Raw genomic sequence first — 16,199 nt, forward strand, 5'->3', positions numbered from 1 at the left:
TGCAAGGGCACTTGGTGAGGGACAGTACAGGTGGAGGCATGATCAGGTCCTGAAGACCATCGCTGAAGCCGTCAGTGCAGGAGTTGAGTGGGCAAAGCGGTCCTGACCGTCCAAGCAGACCATTGCCTTTGTCAGAGCTGGGGAGCAGCCAATACCTGCCAAAAGAACATCTGCAGGCATTCTGACCTCTGCAAGGGACTGGCAGCTGTCGGTGGACCTCGAAGGGCAGCTGAAGTTTCCCAACCATATCGCAGCCACCACCCTGCGACCAGACATTGTCCTAGTGTCTGAGCCTACTAAGCAAGTGGTGCTGCTGGAGTTGACAGTCCCATGGGAAGATAGCTTGGAAGAGGTCTTTGAAAGGCAGCTCTCCAAGTACGCAGGACTGGTCAGCAACTGTCAGCAGGCTGGATGGAGAGTGAGGTGTCTCCCAGTGGAGGTTGGTTGTAGGGGATTCGTAGCCCATTCTTTAGTTAGAGCATTCAGCATTTTGGGCATCGAGGGAGAGAGGAAGAGGAGAGCCATCCGCAGTACCACCGATGCAGCAGAGAGGACCTCAAGATGGCTGTGGCTCAAAAGAGGGGAGCCATGGAGTCATAAGTAGCTAGCCACCTGGACACAAGCTGGGGTCTGATCAACCCCGGCTGGGTCACCTGGAGGAGGTTGTATGATGTTGAAAGACCCGAAACACCCGATGATTCCAGGAACTTCACTGAAGATGTGTCCAGAAGCATCAATAGATGTATGTACACAGAGTCAAATGTGTTCAGGAAAGTTTCCTTCATCAGTAGGTAAAAGTCCCAAAGAGTGTGCAATATTGGATCTGCTATTAAGGAATGAAACAGGGCAGGTGTCAGAAGTTTGTCTAGGGGGACACTTTGCATCCAGTGACCACAATGCCATTAGTTTCAAAACACATATGCAAAAAGATAGGTCCACTGCACGGGTTGGGATTCTACATTTGTATGTTGGAGAAAGGCCAATTTTGATGTTGTCAGAAATGATTTGGCAAGTGTGTATTGGGACAGGCTTTTTTCTGGCAAGGGTGTATATGGTAAGTGGGAGACCTTCAAAAATGAAATTTTGTAAGTATAAAGCTGGTATGTACCTGTCAGAATAAAAGCTAAAGATAACAAGTCTAGGGAACCTTGGGTCTCAAGAGATATTGAGACTTTGGTTAAGGGAAGAAAGGAGTTGCATAGCAGGGATAGGCGAGCAGGAACAAATGAGGTGTTTATGGAGTATATGAAATGTAAGGTAACACTTAAGAAAGAAATCAGGAAAGATAAAAGAATGCATGAAGTTTCAAGTGCAGACAAGGTGGAGGAGAATCCTAAGGGATTCTACAGATATGTTAAGATCAAAAGGATGGCAGGGGACAAAATTGCTCCTCTGGAAGACCAGAATGGTAATCCATGTGTGGAGCCAAAACAGATGGGGGGAGATCTTCAATGAATCATGTGTGTGCCACATGATACTGTGCTGGGTCCTTTGTTGTTTGTCATATATATCAATGATCTGGATGATAATGTGGCTAATGGGATCAGCAAATTTGCAGATGACATGAAGACTGGTTGTGCAGTGGAAGTGAGGAAGGCTATCATGGCTTGCAGAGGGATCAGCATCAGCTGGAAATGGCAGATGGAATTTAACGCAGACAAGGGCAAGGTTTTGCATTTCGGTCAGACCACCTAGGGTAGATCTTACACAGTGAACGGAAGGGCACTGTGTAATATGGTAGAACAAAGGGATCTGAGAATACAGGTTAGTGGGTGGAGATGTTGATCAGCCCGACTGCTTGGGCAAAGTACGTTTATAACTACTTTTGATTTTGATGGTCCTAGTAGCCTCCTCCCTGAAGGGAGTGGGACAAGCAATCCACAAGCAGGGTGCAAGAGATCCTTCATGATGTTACTGGCCCTTTTCTGGCACCTTTCTCTATCCACTGTATGTCCTTGATGGCAGGCAAGCTGGTGCTAGAGATGTATTGATCAGTTTTGACTACGCTTTGTAGAACCTTCCTGTCTGCCGCAGTTTCCATACCATGCAGTGATATAGTTTGCTAGGATGTTGTCTAGTCCACTCCTGTAGAATGACCTGAGTGTGGATGTGCATAGTCCAGCTGTTTTCAGCATCTTAAGGTACTCCCTTGTGCAAATGGACCCTGATATTCCTCACTTGTAGATCCCAGTTGGTTTGGATTGGTAAAATATCTCCTCCACAATCTCCATCAGCATAGGAACATGACAGGGAGGTGTACATAACCCCCTGCTATAGTTGCTTTACACCTATGACTGTGTGGCTAAGTACAGCTTCAACACCATGCACAAGTTTGCTGATAACACTTCTTTTCTGGGCTGTATTGAAGGGTGGTGATGAGTCAGCACATGGTGAGTGCTGTATTAAAAATGACCTCTCACTCAATGTCAATGTAAACTTCAGGAGAGGGACACCAGAGGTCCATGAGCCAGTTGTCATCGGAGGATAAGAGGAGGAGAGGGTTAGTAACTTTAAATTTCTGGGTGTCACTATCTCAGAAAACCTGTCCTGGATGCATCATATAAATATTATTACAAAAAAAGCATGCAAGTATTCTACGCAGCTTCAGCATGTCATTGAAAACCATGGCAAATTTCTATAGATGTGTGCAGGAAAATCTGCTGACTGGCTGCATTGCTTCCTGGTATGGGAACACCAATTACTTGGAGAGGAAAATCCTACAAAAGGTAGTGGATTTGGCCCAATACATTACGTAAAACTCTCCCAACTGTTGAGCACATTAACGTGAAACACTGCCGTAGAAAAGAAACATCCGTCATCAAAGATTCTCACCACTCAAGCCATGCTCTTTTCTAGCTGCTGCCATCAGGAAGAAGGTACAGGAGCTTCAGGACTCACACCACCAGCTTCAAGAACAGTTACTACCCCTCAACCATCAGGATCTTGAACAAACAGGGATAACTACACTCATTTTAGGACTTTTTATACAGTTATTTGGTGCTCCTTATTTACTGCTATTTATTTATATTTGCATTTGCAGTTTGTTTACAGTTAACAGTTCCTAATGTCTACAGTCACTGTTCTATTGATTTGTTAAGTATGCCCGCAGAAAAAAATGAAACTCGAGATTGTATGTGGTGACATGTATGTACTTTGATAATAAATTTTACTTTGAACTTTAGGTATCAGCAGCGTCGGTGAACTTTCCTGATGGTGTAGGATGTACTCGGATACCGTGAAAAGTTTAGTGAAATGTGCACTCTACAAACTGCTAGCAGCTTCCACTGCCGTGCCGCCGATGTAAAGAGGGGTGTGACTGGTGCGCGATCTCCTGAAGTCAATAATTATCTCCTTGTCTTGGTGGCCTTGAGGAAGAGGTTATTAGCCTGGCACCAGGCCTGGGATTAACATTATGGAGATGTGCTTAGAGAGACCAAGATGAGGGAGTGGGATGGCTTTGCAAGTACCGTGTCTGTTTGTATAGACATGATCGTGTCTGGTTCCCCCCATTGACAATGCTGACATGTTGGTGGATTTTGGGTAAGATGTCCTGCAACCAGTTAAGACACCCTCTACCGCGTATTTATAGAAGTTTGTCTCACGTTATTTTATATTTATAGAAGTCTCTCGCCTGCTATTCCAGTTCCTCATGTTGCCTATCCAACCGAACTAGAGTCAATTCGCCCACCAAAACGCATGTCTTTGGTATCGTTTTAGCTAGTTGGCTGTGGTAAATCAAACGAAACGTAGCTGAATGTGTAAATTGAATGGCATTCGTGGAAGAGTAATTTGCAGGGATTTAATAATGACCGTTCTGTAGGTACACGATATCTGAATGTACTCCTCACACACTGAACCAGCAGAATGAAAACAATCAAGTCACCCAGCAAAAAGTTATCTCATCTATATCTTTATTTCTTATTGGATAACACCCATCGATCTGCCCAGTTCCATGAGAGGCATACAGCGTGAATGAGAGTGGATGCACAGTTTTTATAAATCGCAACGGAGTGCCAAGCAAAGCAGACCTTCACTGACGGAACCTCCTTGATCAAAGATCCAGTGCAGGTATAGACAAGAAATTGAATGACAAACTCAGTCTATTTATTACCATTATAAGATTTTAATCTTCTTAGATCGAGACAGTTCTGGGCAGCATATCCTACATATTTGTAAGCTGGTTCTCGGTGTAAACGATCGTAAAACCAATATATCTCACGATCAATTTGAGAAAACTCCTGAACCGGTGTTACTTTTGTCCTATTTTCTGTCTCTTTTAATAGCATGTAGAGATTGTACATCGGGGACCTGCGGGTTTTCGAGTGAAGCTGAAGTTTAACACATAACAACAGTAGCAAGCTGCCCTAAATTGATAATAAAGTGTGTTTAAAGGCTGAATAAATAAAGACAAAATAATCTGCAGATGCTGTAAAAGATCAAAGCAACACTTTCAGTATGCTGGATGAACTCAGCAGGTCGGGTAGCATCAGTCAGAAACAATGAGTCGACATTTCAGGCCGGAACCCTTCGTCAGGACTGAAGAATGAAAGATGGGGAAGGATTTGAAGAATGCTTCTAGCATCAGTTGATAGACCAGTAATTTGAAAGACAAAGGGGTGGCATCATAGCCCTGAAAACAATGGGTAGTAGAAGAAGGAGGCGGAACCATGAGGGAGCTGGGGGAGGGGGGTAGAGTGAAATGGGGATAGTGAAGAGAGGGGGAGGGAATTACCAGAAGTTGGAGAATTCTATGTTCATACCAAGGGGCTGGAGACTAGCTAGACGATATATGAGGTGTTGCTCCTTCAACCTGAGTTTAACCTCATCATGGCAGTAGAGGAGGCCATGTATGCACATATCTGAATGGGAATGGGAAGCAGAGTTGAAGTGGCTGGCTACCGGGAGATCCTGTCTGTTGGGGCGGACGGAGTGGAGGTGCTCGACGAAGCGGTCCCCCAATCTGCGTCGGGTTTCACGGATGTAGAGGAGGCCACACCGGGAGCACCAGATGCAGTAGATGACCCCAACAGACTCTCAAGTGAAGTGTTGTCTCACCTGGAAGGACTGTTTGGGGCCCTGAATGGTTGCAAGAGATGAGGTGTAGGGACAAGTGTAGTACTTACGCTTACAGGGATAAGTGCCGGGTGGGAGATCAGAGGGGACGGACGTGTGGATAAGGGAGTCGCGGAGGGACCGATCCCTGTGGAAAGCGGAGAGGGGTGGAGAGGGAAAGATGTGCTTAGTGGTGGGGTCCTGTTGAAGGTGGCAGAAGTTGCGGAGGATAATGTGCTGGATCCGGAGGCTGGTGGGGTGGTAGGTAAGGACAAGGGGAACTCTGTCCCTGTTATGGTGGCGGGAGGATGGGGTGAGGGCCGAAGTGCGCGAAATGGAGGAGATGCGGGTGAGGGCATCATTGATGATGGTAGAAGGGAAACCATGATCCTTAAAGAAAGAGGACATTTGAGATGTCCTGGAATGGAAAGCCTCATCCTCGGAGCAGATGTGGCGGAGACGGAGGAACTGGGAATAGGAAATGGCATTTTTGCATGTGGCGGGGTGGTATAGTCCTTCGTCTACCACCCATTGTTTTCAGGGCTATGACGTCAATGCTTCCCCTCCCCCACCCCTTTGTCTTTCAAATTAGTGGTCTATCAACTGACGCTACAAGCATTCTTCAAATCCTTCCCCATCTTTCATTCTTCAGTCCTGACGAAGGGTTCCGGCCCGAAATGTCGACTCATCATTTCTGACTGATGCTGCCCGACCTGCTGAGTTCATCCAGCGTACTGAAAGTGTTGCTTTGAATAAATAAAGGGAGTTTCAGGAAACGAGAGCTGAAGCAAATCACGATTCAGAATGACCCAGGGTGTTGCAAACAAAACATCAGTTTATTGCAAACCGCCCAGAAAACAAGTGAGGGAAACAAGTTCCGGTTTGCATTTAGTTCACTTCCCCAGCCTGTCTGACTATTCCCGGCACTGAATGAGATGTCATCACACGACCGCTTAACACAAGGTACAGAGACACTAACAAAATCATCTGACCGGCAGACATTGTGGAGAAGGTGTGGGGGCCCAGGCATTTGTGGGCTCGTCTCAAGTTTCCATATGCCTATGCAGAGATAGACATAGTTCACAGTGGCTGGCTGGGTCTTTCCGAGGACAGTGGCCACAGAAGCTGCTGGAGCCATCTGGCAGAGTGTTGCCGACGTTTCAAGCGTGGCGTTGGTGCTTAAGATGTTATTTAAGAGAGAAACAAAACATATTTGAGGAGAAATTTTGGAGATGTCGCTAAAGTAGAAAGTGAGAAGTTGTTCCACAAAACGGAGATGTGTAAAACCAGAATGCATGGGTTTGTTGTGAAAAGCATGGTTTAGATGGAGAGAATCTGATGTTGTGGGAAGGGGGTTGTTGGTAGTCCCGCAAAGGATAGTCACTTTTCTAATTCCAGTAAGGATGGTTCTTATCCGGATAAGCATTGGATTGCCAAAGCATAGAATTCGTTGTGACTCCAGGCTCCTGGACGCCCTCCCTAATGGTAGCAATGAAAAGAGAGTGTGTCCTGGGTGTTAATAGATGCGGCATTTTTTGAGGCATCTTTCATTGAAGATGTTGTGGAAGCTTGTAGCTACGATGGAGCTGACCGAGTTCGCAACGTTCTGCAGTTAATGTTGATTCTGTCCGGACCAGTTAAAATTCTCTCCACGGTGCAACATTGTCTCACTTATCAATGCTCTGACTTAGTTTAGTATTTTAACATGTGTTTAGTATTCCATTATTTTCTGCAAAGACAGGATAGAAATTCATCAAATCAGCTTTTTATTTTAATTTATTTGTAATTTCACTGACATTCGTTTTCGAGAGAATTAACGTCTTTCTGTGCATTGATGGGAGTTTGAGTGAAAAATGTTATTTTTCCCAGAGTCTTGGGCTTTCCATTGAGGCAGTAAGGAGGAACTTTACAGTGCAAGGGTTTCTGTCATTTCACTTCAACGTGATGACTGGTTTAGGATGATGTTTGAGAATCCAACGGACAATTTTGACCATTTCCATTCACCCTCAGTTCTCTGTTTCCTGAGCTTCATGATAGGTTCTTCTTCCTTGGGACATTGATAAGGAAGCACGACTGCCCGCACAATCTTTCTTCAGGTTGAGGTGAGTCAATGCGGTTGTATATTTTCAAGTTGCTTGCAGGAAACCAACACATTAAGGGTGATTGGGTGATATGCCTCAGAATCTTGGATATGTCTGGCATTTTAAAAAATACACATCTCACTCTCTGTCCTCTCCTCTAGAAGCAGAAAAATCACACATGAAAAGACAAAAAAGGCTCCCTGAGTGTCGATTCAAGCCCTGTCATCACCAAATCGTAATCAGACCAGCCAACAAGAGAGACAGAGATCAGAAATGGGAGGGTCGAGCTCCAGGTAGGTCAGAAATTACGCACATTGTTTCTTCCCAGCTCTCCTGCATCAACAAAACCTGCCAGAGCAAAAGCTGTACAGTGCTCAGCTTTCTCTTTAGAACAGGATAGATCTGGCTCTCTCGCAGATTACATCTCCTTTATTTGTTTTTGAGATGTGGGTATTAACATCAAGAACAACAGTTATTACAAGTTCTTAACAGTCTTGAGCATGTGGCTGGAACCTGCCTTCTTGAGTCAGGGGCAGCGAACGCGCACAACCAACAGAATACACAACCTGCCTAGCGCAGGCGCAGCTGCCCCGATCGTTAGAGACTGCAGCCTGAATTGGGTCTGTGGGTTACCTTGTCAGCAGTTCCCAGCAGTGTGGGCTACACACAAGCAAGATTGTGGTCGAGTAGAGATAAACCCAGTTAAGATAGAGGAGGATCTGTATAAACCCCATAAGCAGGACCCTATACATACTGACACACTGACCGCTGTTCAGGGTATAGCGAAGGAACAAAAACACCAGGGGATACTCAGAGAGACTGTGGCCACTCCAGAACATAAAGTTTTCCCAGTTCCTCCGAGGGTAGATGTTGCTGCTGTTACGTACCCCGTAACTGGGTTGCCAAACCAGCAGAAATGGATCACTCAGTTGGAGTCTGGAGTACTAGAACTAAGAAAGTTTTATTAAAGAAACAAGCAACACAGTAATCGAAAGGATAATAAATGCAACAATTCAACAATGATAACCACACATGTGCACAGAATTAAGATAACAGCATCAATCAAGCTCTATCGTTGTCTAGGGGTAAATGACCAATCTCAAAATGACTCAAAGTTCAGTCCAGTTTGTAGTTCAGTTCGCAGTAATCGTTGCCATGGCGATGGACAAGGTGGGGGAAGAGAGACAGAATAGGAACAACTGATCATTCAGAACACTGCTTCACTCACAGACCAGCGGGATGGCTCACAAACAGCTTTTGGGCAGGTCCTTGGTGATGTCACCTGAGGTCACCGACTGTGACCCCTCCTCCAGATGCGGTCGATCCTCTGCAGTGAACCCGGCACCCAGGCAAGGGCGGACACACACCGGGTTCCCGCTGATCGTACCTTTCCACCCTTGTCGTTGTCTGGGACTTCTCACCCACTCGTGAGAAGCGCACCGCTTCCAGGGTCTCGTTACCTCGGGTGGCGTGTGTGTCTGTCTTAGCGAACCTGTCCCTTTTTATCCCCCTGCTGGGGTATCGCCTGTCCATCACTTCAAACAGTTCAGGGTTCAAAGGGGGGAGCCGCTCCAGACAGCTCTTCCTCCCACATCCCTTCATTACACATCTCCAGACGCTGCTCCATTGTTCCTTATCTCTCCTTCCCCTGAGGGCAGGTGGCAGACCAACTGCTGATGCCACTGATGCTAGCCCAGGCCAGCAAACATCTTAATTTTATGTGTATTCTCGTAACACTGCGAATAAGGCAGCAGGGGAACAAGAGGCAATTGAAATTGCAAGTGTGCAGGAGGAAATGACAGAAGCCAGCTTAGTAAAATGATATGAAGAGGTAGCGGCAGAAGAGAAGGAAAAATGGAGGAGAAAAGGAGCAAAGGAGGGATCAGATGGGTGCTGGACACCCGGGGAGGAGTCACGGTGGCCCCACGGTGGACAGATACTACTAAAGTTGTATCATGGGATGATGCATCAGGGAAGGCAGAGCGTGATCACAACCCTCCGGTAGGACTGGTGGTGACCAGGGATGGGCGGGGATATTGAGAAATTCTGCTGCCGTTGTGTCATTTGTGCCCAGCATAATCCTGGTAAGGGCAGAAAGCTACTGCTGGCAAATCAGACTCGGCCGAGGGGACCCTGGGAAAACATCCAGATAGACTTCACAGGGCCCCTGCCGAAAAGCTGGGGGAAAGCTACTGTCTAGTAAATATGGATCACTTCACCCGGTGGGTAGAGGCTTTCCCAACAAGGGACTGTACTGCCAGCACTGCTGCATGGATCCTAGTTCAGGAAATCTCCCAAGGTGGGGAACCCCAGTTCAGGTGGATTCAGATCAGGGAGCACATTTCACGGGGAAAGTGATGAAGGAAATCTGCCGAATGCAGATGAGTAAAGTTCAGTTCAGTTCATGGTATTTAGTTGAGTAGTGATGGAGAGAGAGACAGAGAGAGTGAGTTGTGTCTTCAGGTGAGCTGATGCCGTTGATCTTCTCGTCGTCCTCCGAAATCCTTCACCGACTGTGACTTTAACCAGGGGGACCGGTTTTCCTGTGGTGGAGCTATCACCCCGGCAAGGGTGGACGTATAGACAACTCCCCACCAGTCAACCCCTTCTTCAGCGATGGAATAGCAATTTGGATCAATCCGCCTGATTGATCCTCCAAAACCCACTTTCTCTGCGGGCATAACAATGCTCATTCAGTGTCCAGATCATGTGTTCTGAGGTCTGTATCATCTGACCTCCTATTTATTTCACCAGGCTGAGCATCACCTGTCACTCAAAGAGTCTCTCCTTCCTTTGTCTGTAAAGGAGTGCACAAGCAGGCAACAAGTCCTTGAAGAAATATCAACAATCTGCCTCTGGTCACCATAGCAACCTTCGAGCTGCTCAGTGCTGTCTCCAACTCCAAACTCAGTAGAAATCCAAAGTTACTTCCAATGCCTTAAAGTGACAGTCCAACTGTTAATCTTCGTCTCTCTCTCTCCTTTCCAAACAAACCATCAATGATGAATGTCTCTCTCTGTCTCTCTTCAAACAGTTAATAGGGGCACTCCTGGATCCCCTCACACTCCCTTCCTCAGGGAAAAAAAATTGTCAAAGATGATTTTTTTTAAATGTCCATCACAGGATTTTAAACAATACAGGGAAAAAACATCAGGTGACAAAGCAAAAATGGTTACAGGTTTCAACTTAACATTGGGATAAGCAATCAGCTATGACGTTATCAGTACCTTTTACATGTTTGATTACCAAATCAAATTCCCGCAATACTAGACTCCAATTTAACAACCTCCTATTTTTATCCTTCATTTTATTTAAAAACACCAGCAGAATGTGATCTGTGTAAATCACAAGAGGTCTTTGGGCAGGATAAGTATAAACTTCAAAATGTTGTAAGGCCAGAATAAGTGCCAATAACTCCTTCTCAACAGTTGAATAATTTTTCTGGTGTACATTAAATTTCATTGAGAAATAAGCTACTGGATGTTCAATATCATCCACACCCTTCTGTAACAGTACTGCCCCAGCAGCTTCATCACTAGCATCTGTGGTGATTGAGAATGGTTTCGAGAAATCCGGTGCTTTGAGCACAGCATGATAACACAGGATGGTTTCCAGACGTTCAAATGCCTCCTGGCAAAGGTCACTCCATTCAAATCTTTCACTCTTCCCTAGATGTTTTATTGTGGGAAAGCGATGTCAGCAAAGTTCTTACATAACTTTCTATAATACCCAACCATCCCTAAAACCCTTCTTAAAGCTTTCTTGCTGGTTGGAACAGGAACTTCAGCAATCGCTTGAACCTTGGCCTGTACAGAAGCCAGCTGGCCTTGGCCCACCACATACCCCAGATATGTGACTGGGGCATGGCCAAATTCACTGTTAGCAAGGTTCACCGTAAGATTGGACTTAGAAAGTCTATCAAACAGTTTCTCTACCACTGCAATATGTTCTTCCCATGTGTCACTCCAGACCACTAAGTCATTGATATGAACTCCTGTGCTTTCTAACCCTCCAGTCACAGAATTGATTATTCTTTGAAATGTTTCTAGAGGATTCTTCATCCCAAAGTGTAAAACATTGTATTCGTACAGTCTCGATGGTGTCACAAATGATGATATCTCTTTAACCCTCTCTGTTAAAGGAACTCCCCGGTATCCTTTTAACAAGTCAATCTTATAAAGGTATTTAGCCTTCCCCACTCTATCAATACAGTCATCCATTCTCTTTCTTTGTTCTTTCCTGTTTCTAATTTCTTTTTCACCCATTTTACTTTTCTCAAAGTTCACTCTGTGAAGATACCATTTCATAAGCTGGGCTAAATTCATAATGATGTCATTCACTGCACCTGTGCCCCATTTCAAAACACCAATTAGTCCTTTTACTTGTTTTTTTGGTTTTGGGTCCAACTGGTGGACCTTATCAGTAATATTTTCCAAAACAATGGAATTCTGACATGTTGGTGAGTCTAGATTCAGTGAGTAACAATAAATAAATCTCCAACAATAAATAAAAGGAGGGGAACTCCCCCCCCCGTTCCAATTTTCCTCATTTCTCACACAATGACGTCCACCTAAAGGCATACTGTAAGCCATGTTTAAAATTTCAGCCTTGTAACCTTTCAAAACCACCACGTGACTTGCAGGCACAGTGACTGGTCTCCACCTCCTCATCAACACCTCATCTTTAAGGTAACACCCCACTGACTCTCTCTGAACCTCCTCTCCTGTGAGAGCCATCTCCCTTAAAGCCACCATTCCAGAATCTCACTTCTCTTCCTCGATAAAATCCTTTCTCAACAAAGACAAACCTTTCTTGTACACCCTACCCTTATCAATTGTACTACCCTCTAAGTCCCGCTGAAATCTAGAAGGTAGAAAAGTCTCTGACACATCACAATAATTTAAACCTTTGGTCTTGCTATAGGCCTCAGCAGTGGCTTCGCTCATTAGCTGAATTGCTGAAACACTCTTACCTTGGAGAGCTGTTAACATGCCTCCATTGTTTATTAAACTCAGTGCCATCATCAGGCTGATGAGAATATGTAAGAGGCCAAACAATCTCTTTATCAACTTTCTCGGACCTTCACTACGCCTTGCTCCCATAGCAACTTCCGTCACATTACAGTGAATAACAGTATGACCTTGCAGGTGCTCATTTCCAAATGTCCAAACAAAATCTAACAAACTAGCGCATCCTGTCTCAGCAGGCCTTCGTCCTGCATGCAGGGTCAAAGGTCGTGCAACCAATCCAACCTTTTCCATCACTTGATCCAAGAGTCCAGGAACAGCACTTTTCCCATTATTTCCAGCAACATTGACCTCACCAGCTTTTAAAACACGGTCTACTACAAATGACTGCGAATCCTCACAGTCACTGGTACCAAGGTTAACCCCTTACTAACTGAACCAAGATCATCTGACACAAAAGGACTGCATTCCCTTTCAACCAAGTCAGACACCTCAAACTTCAACTGAGTTTCAACACAAGGTTCAGTACCCTGTGAATACACAGGTACTTCTACAACCTGAACACAGGCAATCGGGACAGCTGCCTCTTCTGGGCTGTCATCACTTGTCCCAGTTTCAAATTCAAGGTCATCTCGAACCTCCCAGCTATTCTCTGGCCAACTCTCATCTGGAGTTAACTCAACCTCGTGGGTTAAAACTTCTTCGTCTGCTTTCTCAACAGACCCCCTCAGGGTAGGGGCATCCTCTGCCACTGGATAGGCCCCGACCTCATCAGGAACACAACTTTTAAATTCATCACACAAAACTAGCCCTTTCGAGCTGTAAAAATCATCAGGGTCTGACTCTAAACCTCTTTGCTGCAATCTCTCCCTTTTAAACTGTCTCTGCCTTTCTGCCACGTGATCTTCATGTTGACATTTCTCCCTCTCGAGCTGTCTCTGTCTTTCTGCCTCTCTAGCCTCATGGACCGTCTGTTTTTCTGCCTCTGTGGCCTCTCTCTCGAGCTGTTTTAATCTCAATTCACGCTCCCTTCTTAATGTTTCCAACAGAAGCTGATCCTCAGCAGGTTCAGCTTCCACGAACATCTCTAACGCCTCCTCATCAAATGTTCCCTTATCTATATAATATCCAACTATCTTCCTTTGAATTTCTACCTTACTCACACCCTTCTTTACCTCAATTCTCAATTCTTTAGCAATGTCCCACAACTCATACTTTTTAGCAAACTTCAAAGTCACTGGGTCTGGTGATTTCAGAAAGTCTCTGCTGTTTTTCCACACAATCAAATCAAAAGGAATTTTCCCCAATCAATCAAACCAGCCTCCCTACCAATTTGTTCATATCGTGGACGCAGGCCCCAGTTCATGTCACGTACCCCGTGACGGGGATAAAGAAACCAGCAGAAATAGAAAACCACTTTGGAGTCTCGTATTGCTATAAACTACTAATATTTATTAGTAACTACGCAATACAGTAATATAAATGTAAATAAATCAAATAGGTTAGCAATGATTATATATAAAAGTAAGTGTGGAATATATATGTATGAAAACCAAGCTTCTTTAAGTCTAGGGGTAAAAAGATTCAGTCTTACGATGTTGAGTAAAGTTCAGTTCAGTTCAGTTCGTGGTATGTAGTTGAGTAATGATGGAGAGAGAGAGAGAGAGTGAGTTGAGTCTTCAGGTGAGTTGATGCCATCGATCTTCTCGTCGTCCTCCGAAATCCTTTACAAGTCACCGACTGTGACTTTAACCAGGGGGACTGATTTTCCTGTGGTGGAGCTATCACCCCGGCAAGGGTGGACACATAGACAACTCCCCACCAGTCAACCCCTTCTTCAGCGATGGAATAGCAATTTGGATCAATCCGCCTGATCGATCCTCCAAAACCCACTTTCTCTGCAGGCATAACAATGCTCATTCAGTGTCCAGATCATGTGTCCTGAGGTCTGTATCATCTGACATCTCATTTATTTTTCTGTGCTGAGCATCACCTGTCATTCAAAGAGTCCCTCCCTCCTTTGTCTGTAAAGGAGTGCACAAGCAGGCAAAAAGTCGTTGAAGAAATATCAGCAATCTGCCTCTGGTCACCATAGCAACCTTCGAGCTGCTCAGTGCTGTCTCCAACTCCAAACTCAGTAGAAATCCAAAGTTACTTCCAATGCCTTAAAGTGACAGTCCAACTGTTAATCTTCGTCTCTCTCTCTCCTTTCCAAACAAACCATCAATGATGAATGACTCTCTCTGTCTCTCTTCAAACAGTTAATAGGGGCACTCCTGGATCCCCTCACAGGTTCCACGTACCCGACCACCCCCAGAGTTCAGGGATGGTAGAAAGGATGAACCGAACAATCAAGAATGCGTTAGCCAAATCTATAGCTGAGACAGGAAAGACATGGGTTGATGTATTACCAGGAATCCTGATGAGATTGTGTGCAACACCGAACCACACTTTGGGTCTCAGCCCCTATGAATTATTGATGGGGCGAGCAATGCGACTCCCCTATGGGGTAATTATGGGTTGCAGGGAGCCTGGGGCTTACAGGGATAGAATGACCCAATATGTGAAAGACCTTTGTAACCAACTTAGTGTTAAAGAACCGAGTGAAACAACAGCAGCGAATCGCTGATCAGAGAGAGCCAGAGGGAAAGGAGGTAATCCTTCCACAGCCTGGTGACCAAGTTATGGTGAGGGTACTGCTGGAAAGGCCAGGGTTTGCCCCCAAGTGGGTAGGACCACAGACGGTACTCTTAACGAATGATACGTGTGTCTGTGTGCAGACTCGGTGAGGCAGCCAGTGGAAACACTGGACCGAGGTTAAAGCATACGACCCACCCTCTTGTTGCTCCCACAGACGGAGTGGGGAACCAATGTACCCAGTAACCATGTAATTACAGAGAACCTCAGAGAGGAACAGCAGCCGGCCATGGCAGACCTGACCACAGCTGAGGAAAACATACCCGGGGAAAACGCAAAGGCAGAAAACGCTGAGAACGTGGCAGAAGACACTGAGAACGTGTTGGAAAACCATGAATAGCCTGCTAAAGTGTGATGATGATGGTACTCTGTAAAGAAGGCTGGTTGCTGAAGGCAGATGATTAATTTTATAGCATAGTATAGAAATTTATTGGAAAATAGATGGGGAGGGATTTTTAAGTTAAAGCAGAGACGGCAAGTTCCACCACTTCAATGGCGTTTCAGACTGCACACGGCATCTGAAAGCAGTCACCCCCAGTCTGAGGAGCTGGGCCCTTTACAGCACTTGGGACAGTGATCGACTGGACAGTTTAGAAGGGGGTGCCGCCGGGGAGAGGTCCTTGCAGACATTTACGTAGACCAACCCCTTCCTGTATATCGATGAGAGAGCCTGTGGGTGCTCCTGGAAGGAGAGTTTTAGCGACAAGATAAAGGGCTGAAGACAAAAGAATGTGATTAAGCTACAGTCAGCCCGCAGGGAAAGTGCCGACAGGTACACGAAAGGAGTCGCATTTTCTAAAGACTTGGAATGGCCTCTCTGCTTAACATTTGGTAGGTAGCGACTAGGGAATGCTAGGATAGATATTGAGGCATACAAAATTGGGGGGGGGGGGCGGGATTTCGAGACAGGCGTTTTGCTGTCCTATTTGAGTAATCCTTCTAGGTTGGCATTTCCTGGTACAAATGTATTAGTTTTGTCCAGGAGGGCTGAGAGGAGGGACTGTTAGAGCGATTTTGGGTCTGTCTGTCTAGGTACCATATCCGATGTGGACTTTGATAACCATGGTTTTCCGTATAGATCTATCCTTCGTTTTTTGGATGACTTCGATTTCCTTGATGTGTAGCCACCTGGCTAGGCTTTTGATGTACATAAGCCGAGGTCTTCCTCTAGGTTTGCCCCCCTCAATCTTTCCAGAGAGTATGAGTTTTTCTAGTTCATCTTTCCGCATGATGTGTCCCAGGAATCTGAGTTGTCTTTCCCTTACTGTTGGTACGAGTGATCGAACTGCTTGGGCTCTTCTGAGAATTTCTTCATTTGATGTGTGTGTGGTCCATGATATTTTTAACATTCTCCTGTAGAACCATAATTCAGCTGCTTCTAGTCCCTTTTCCATTGCTGGAG

The sequence above is a fragment of the Mobula hypostoma genome, chromosome 10 (assembly GCF_963921235.1).
Source record: "Mobula hypostoma chromosome 10, sMobHyp1.1, whole genome shotgun sequence".
NCBI classification, from domain to species: domain Eukaryota; kingdom Metazoa; phylum Chordata; class Chondrichthyes; order Myliobatiformes; family Myliobatidae; genus Mobula; species Mobula hypostoma.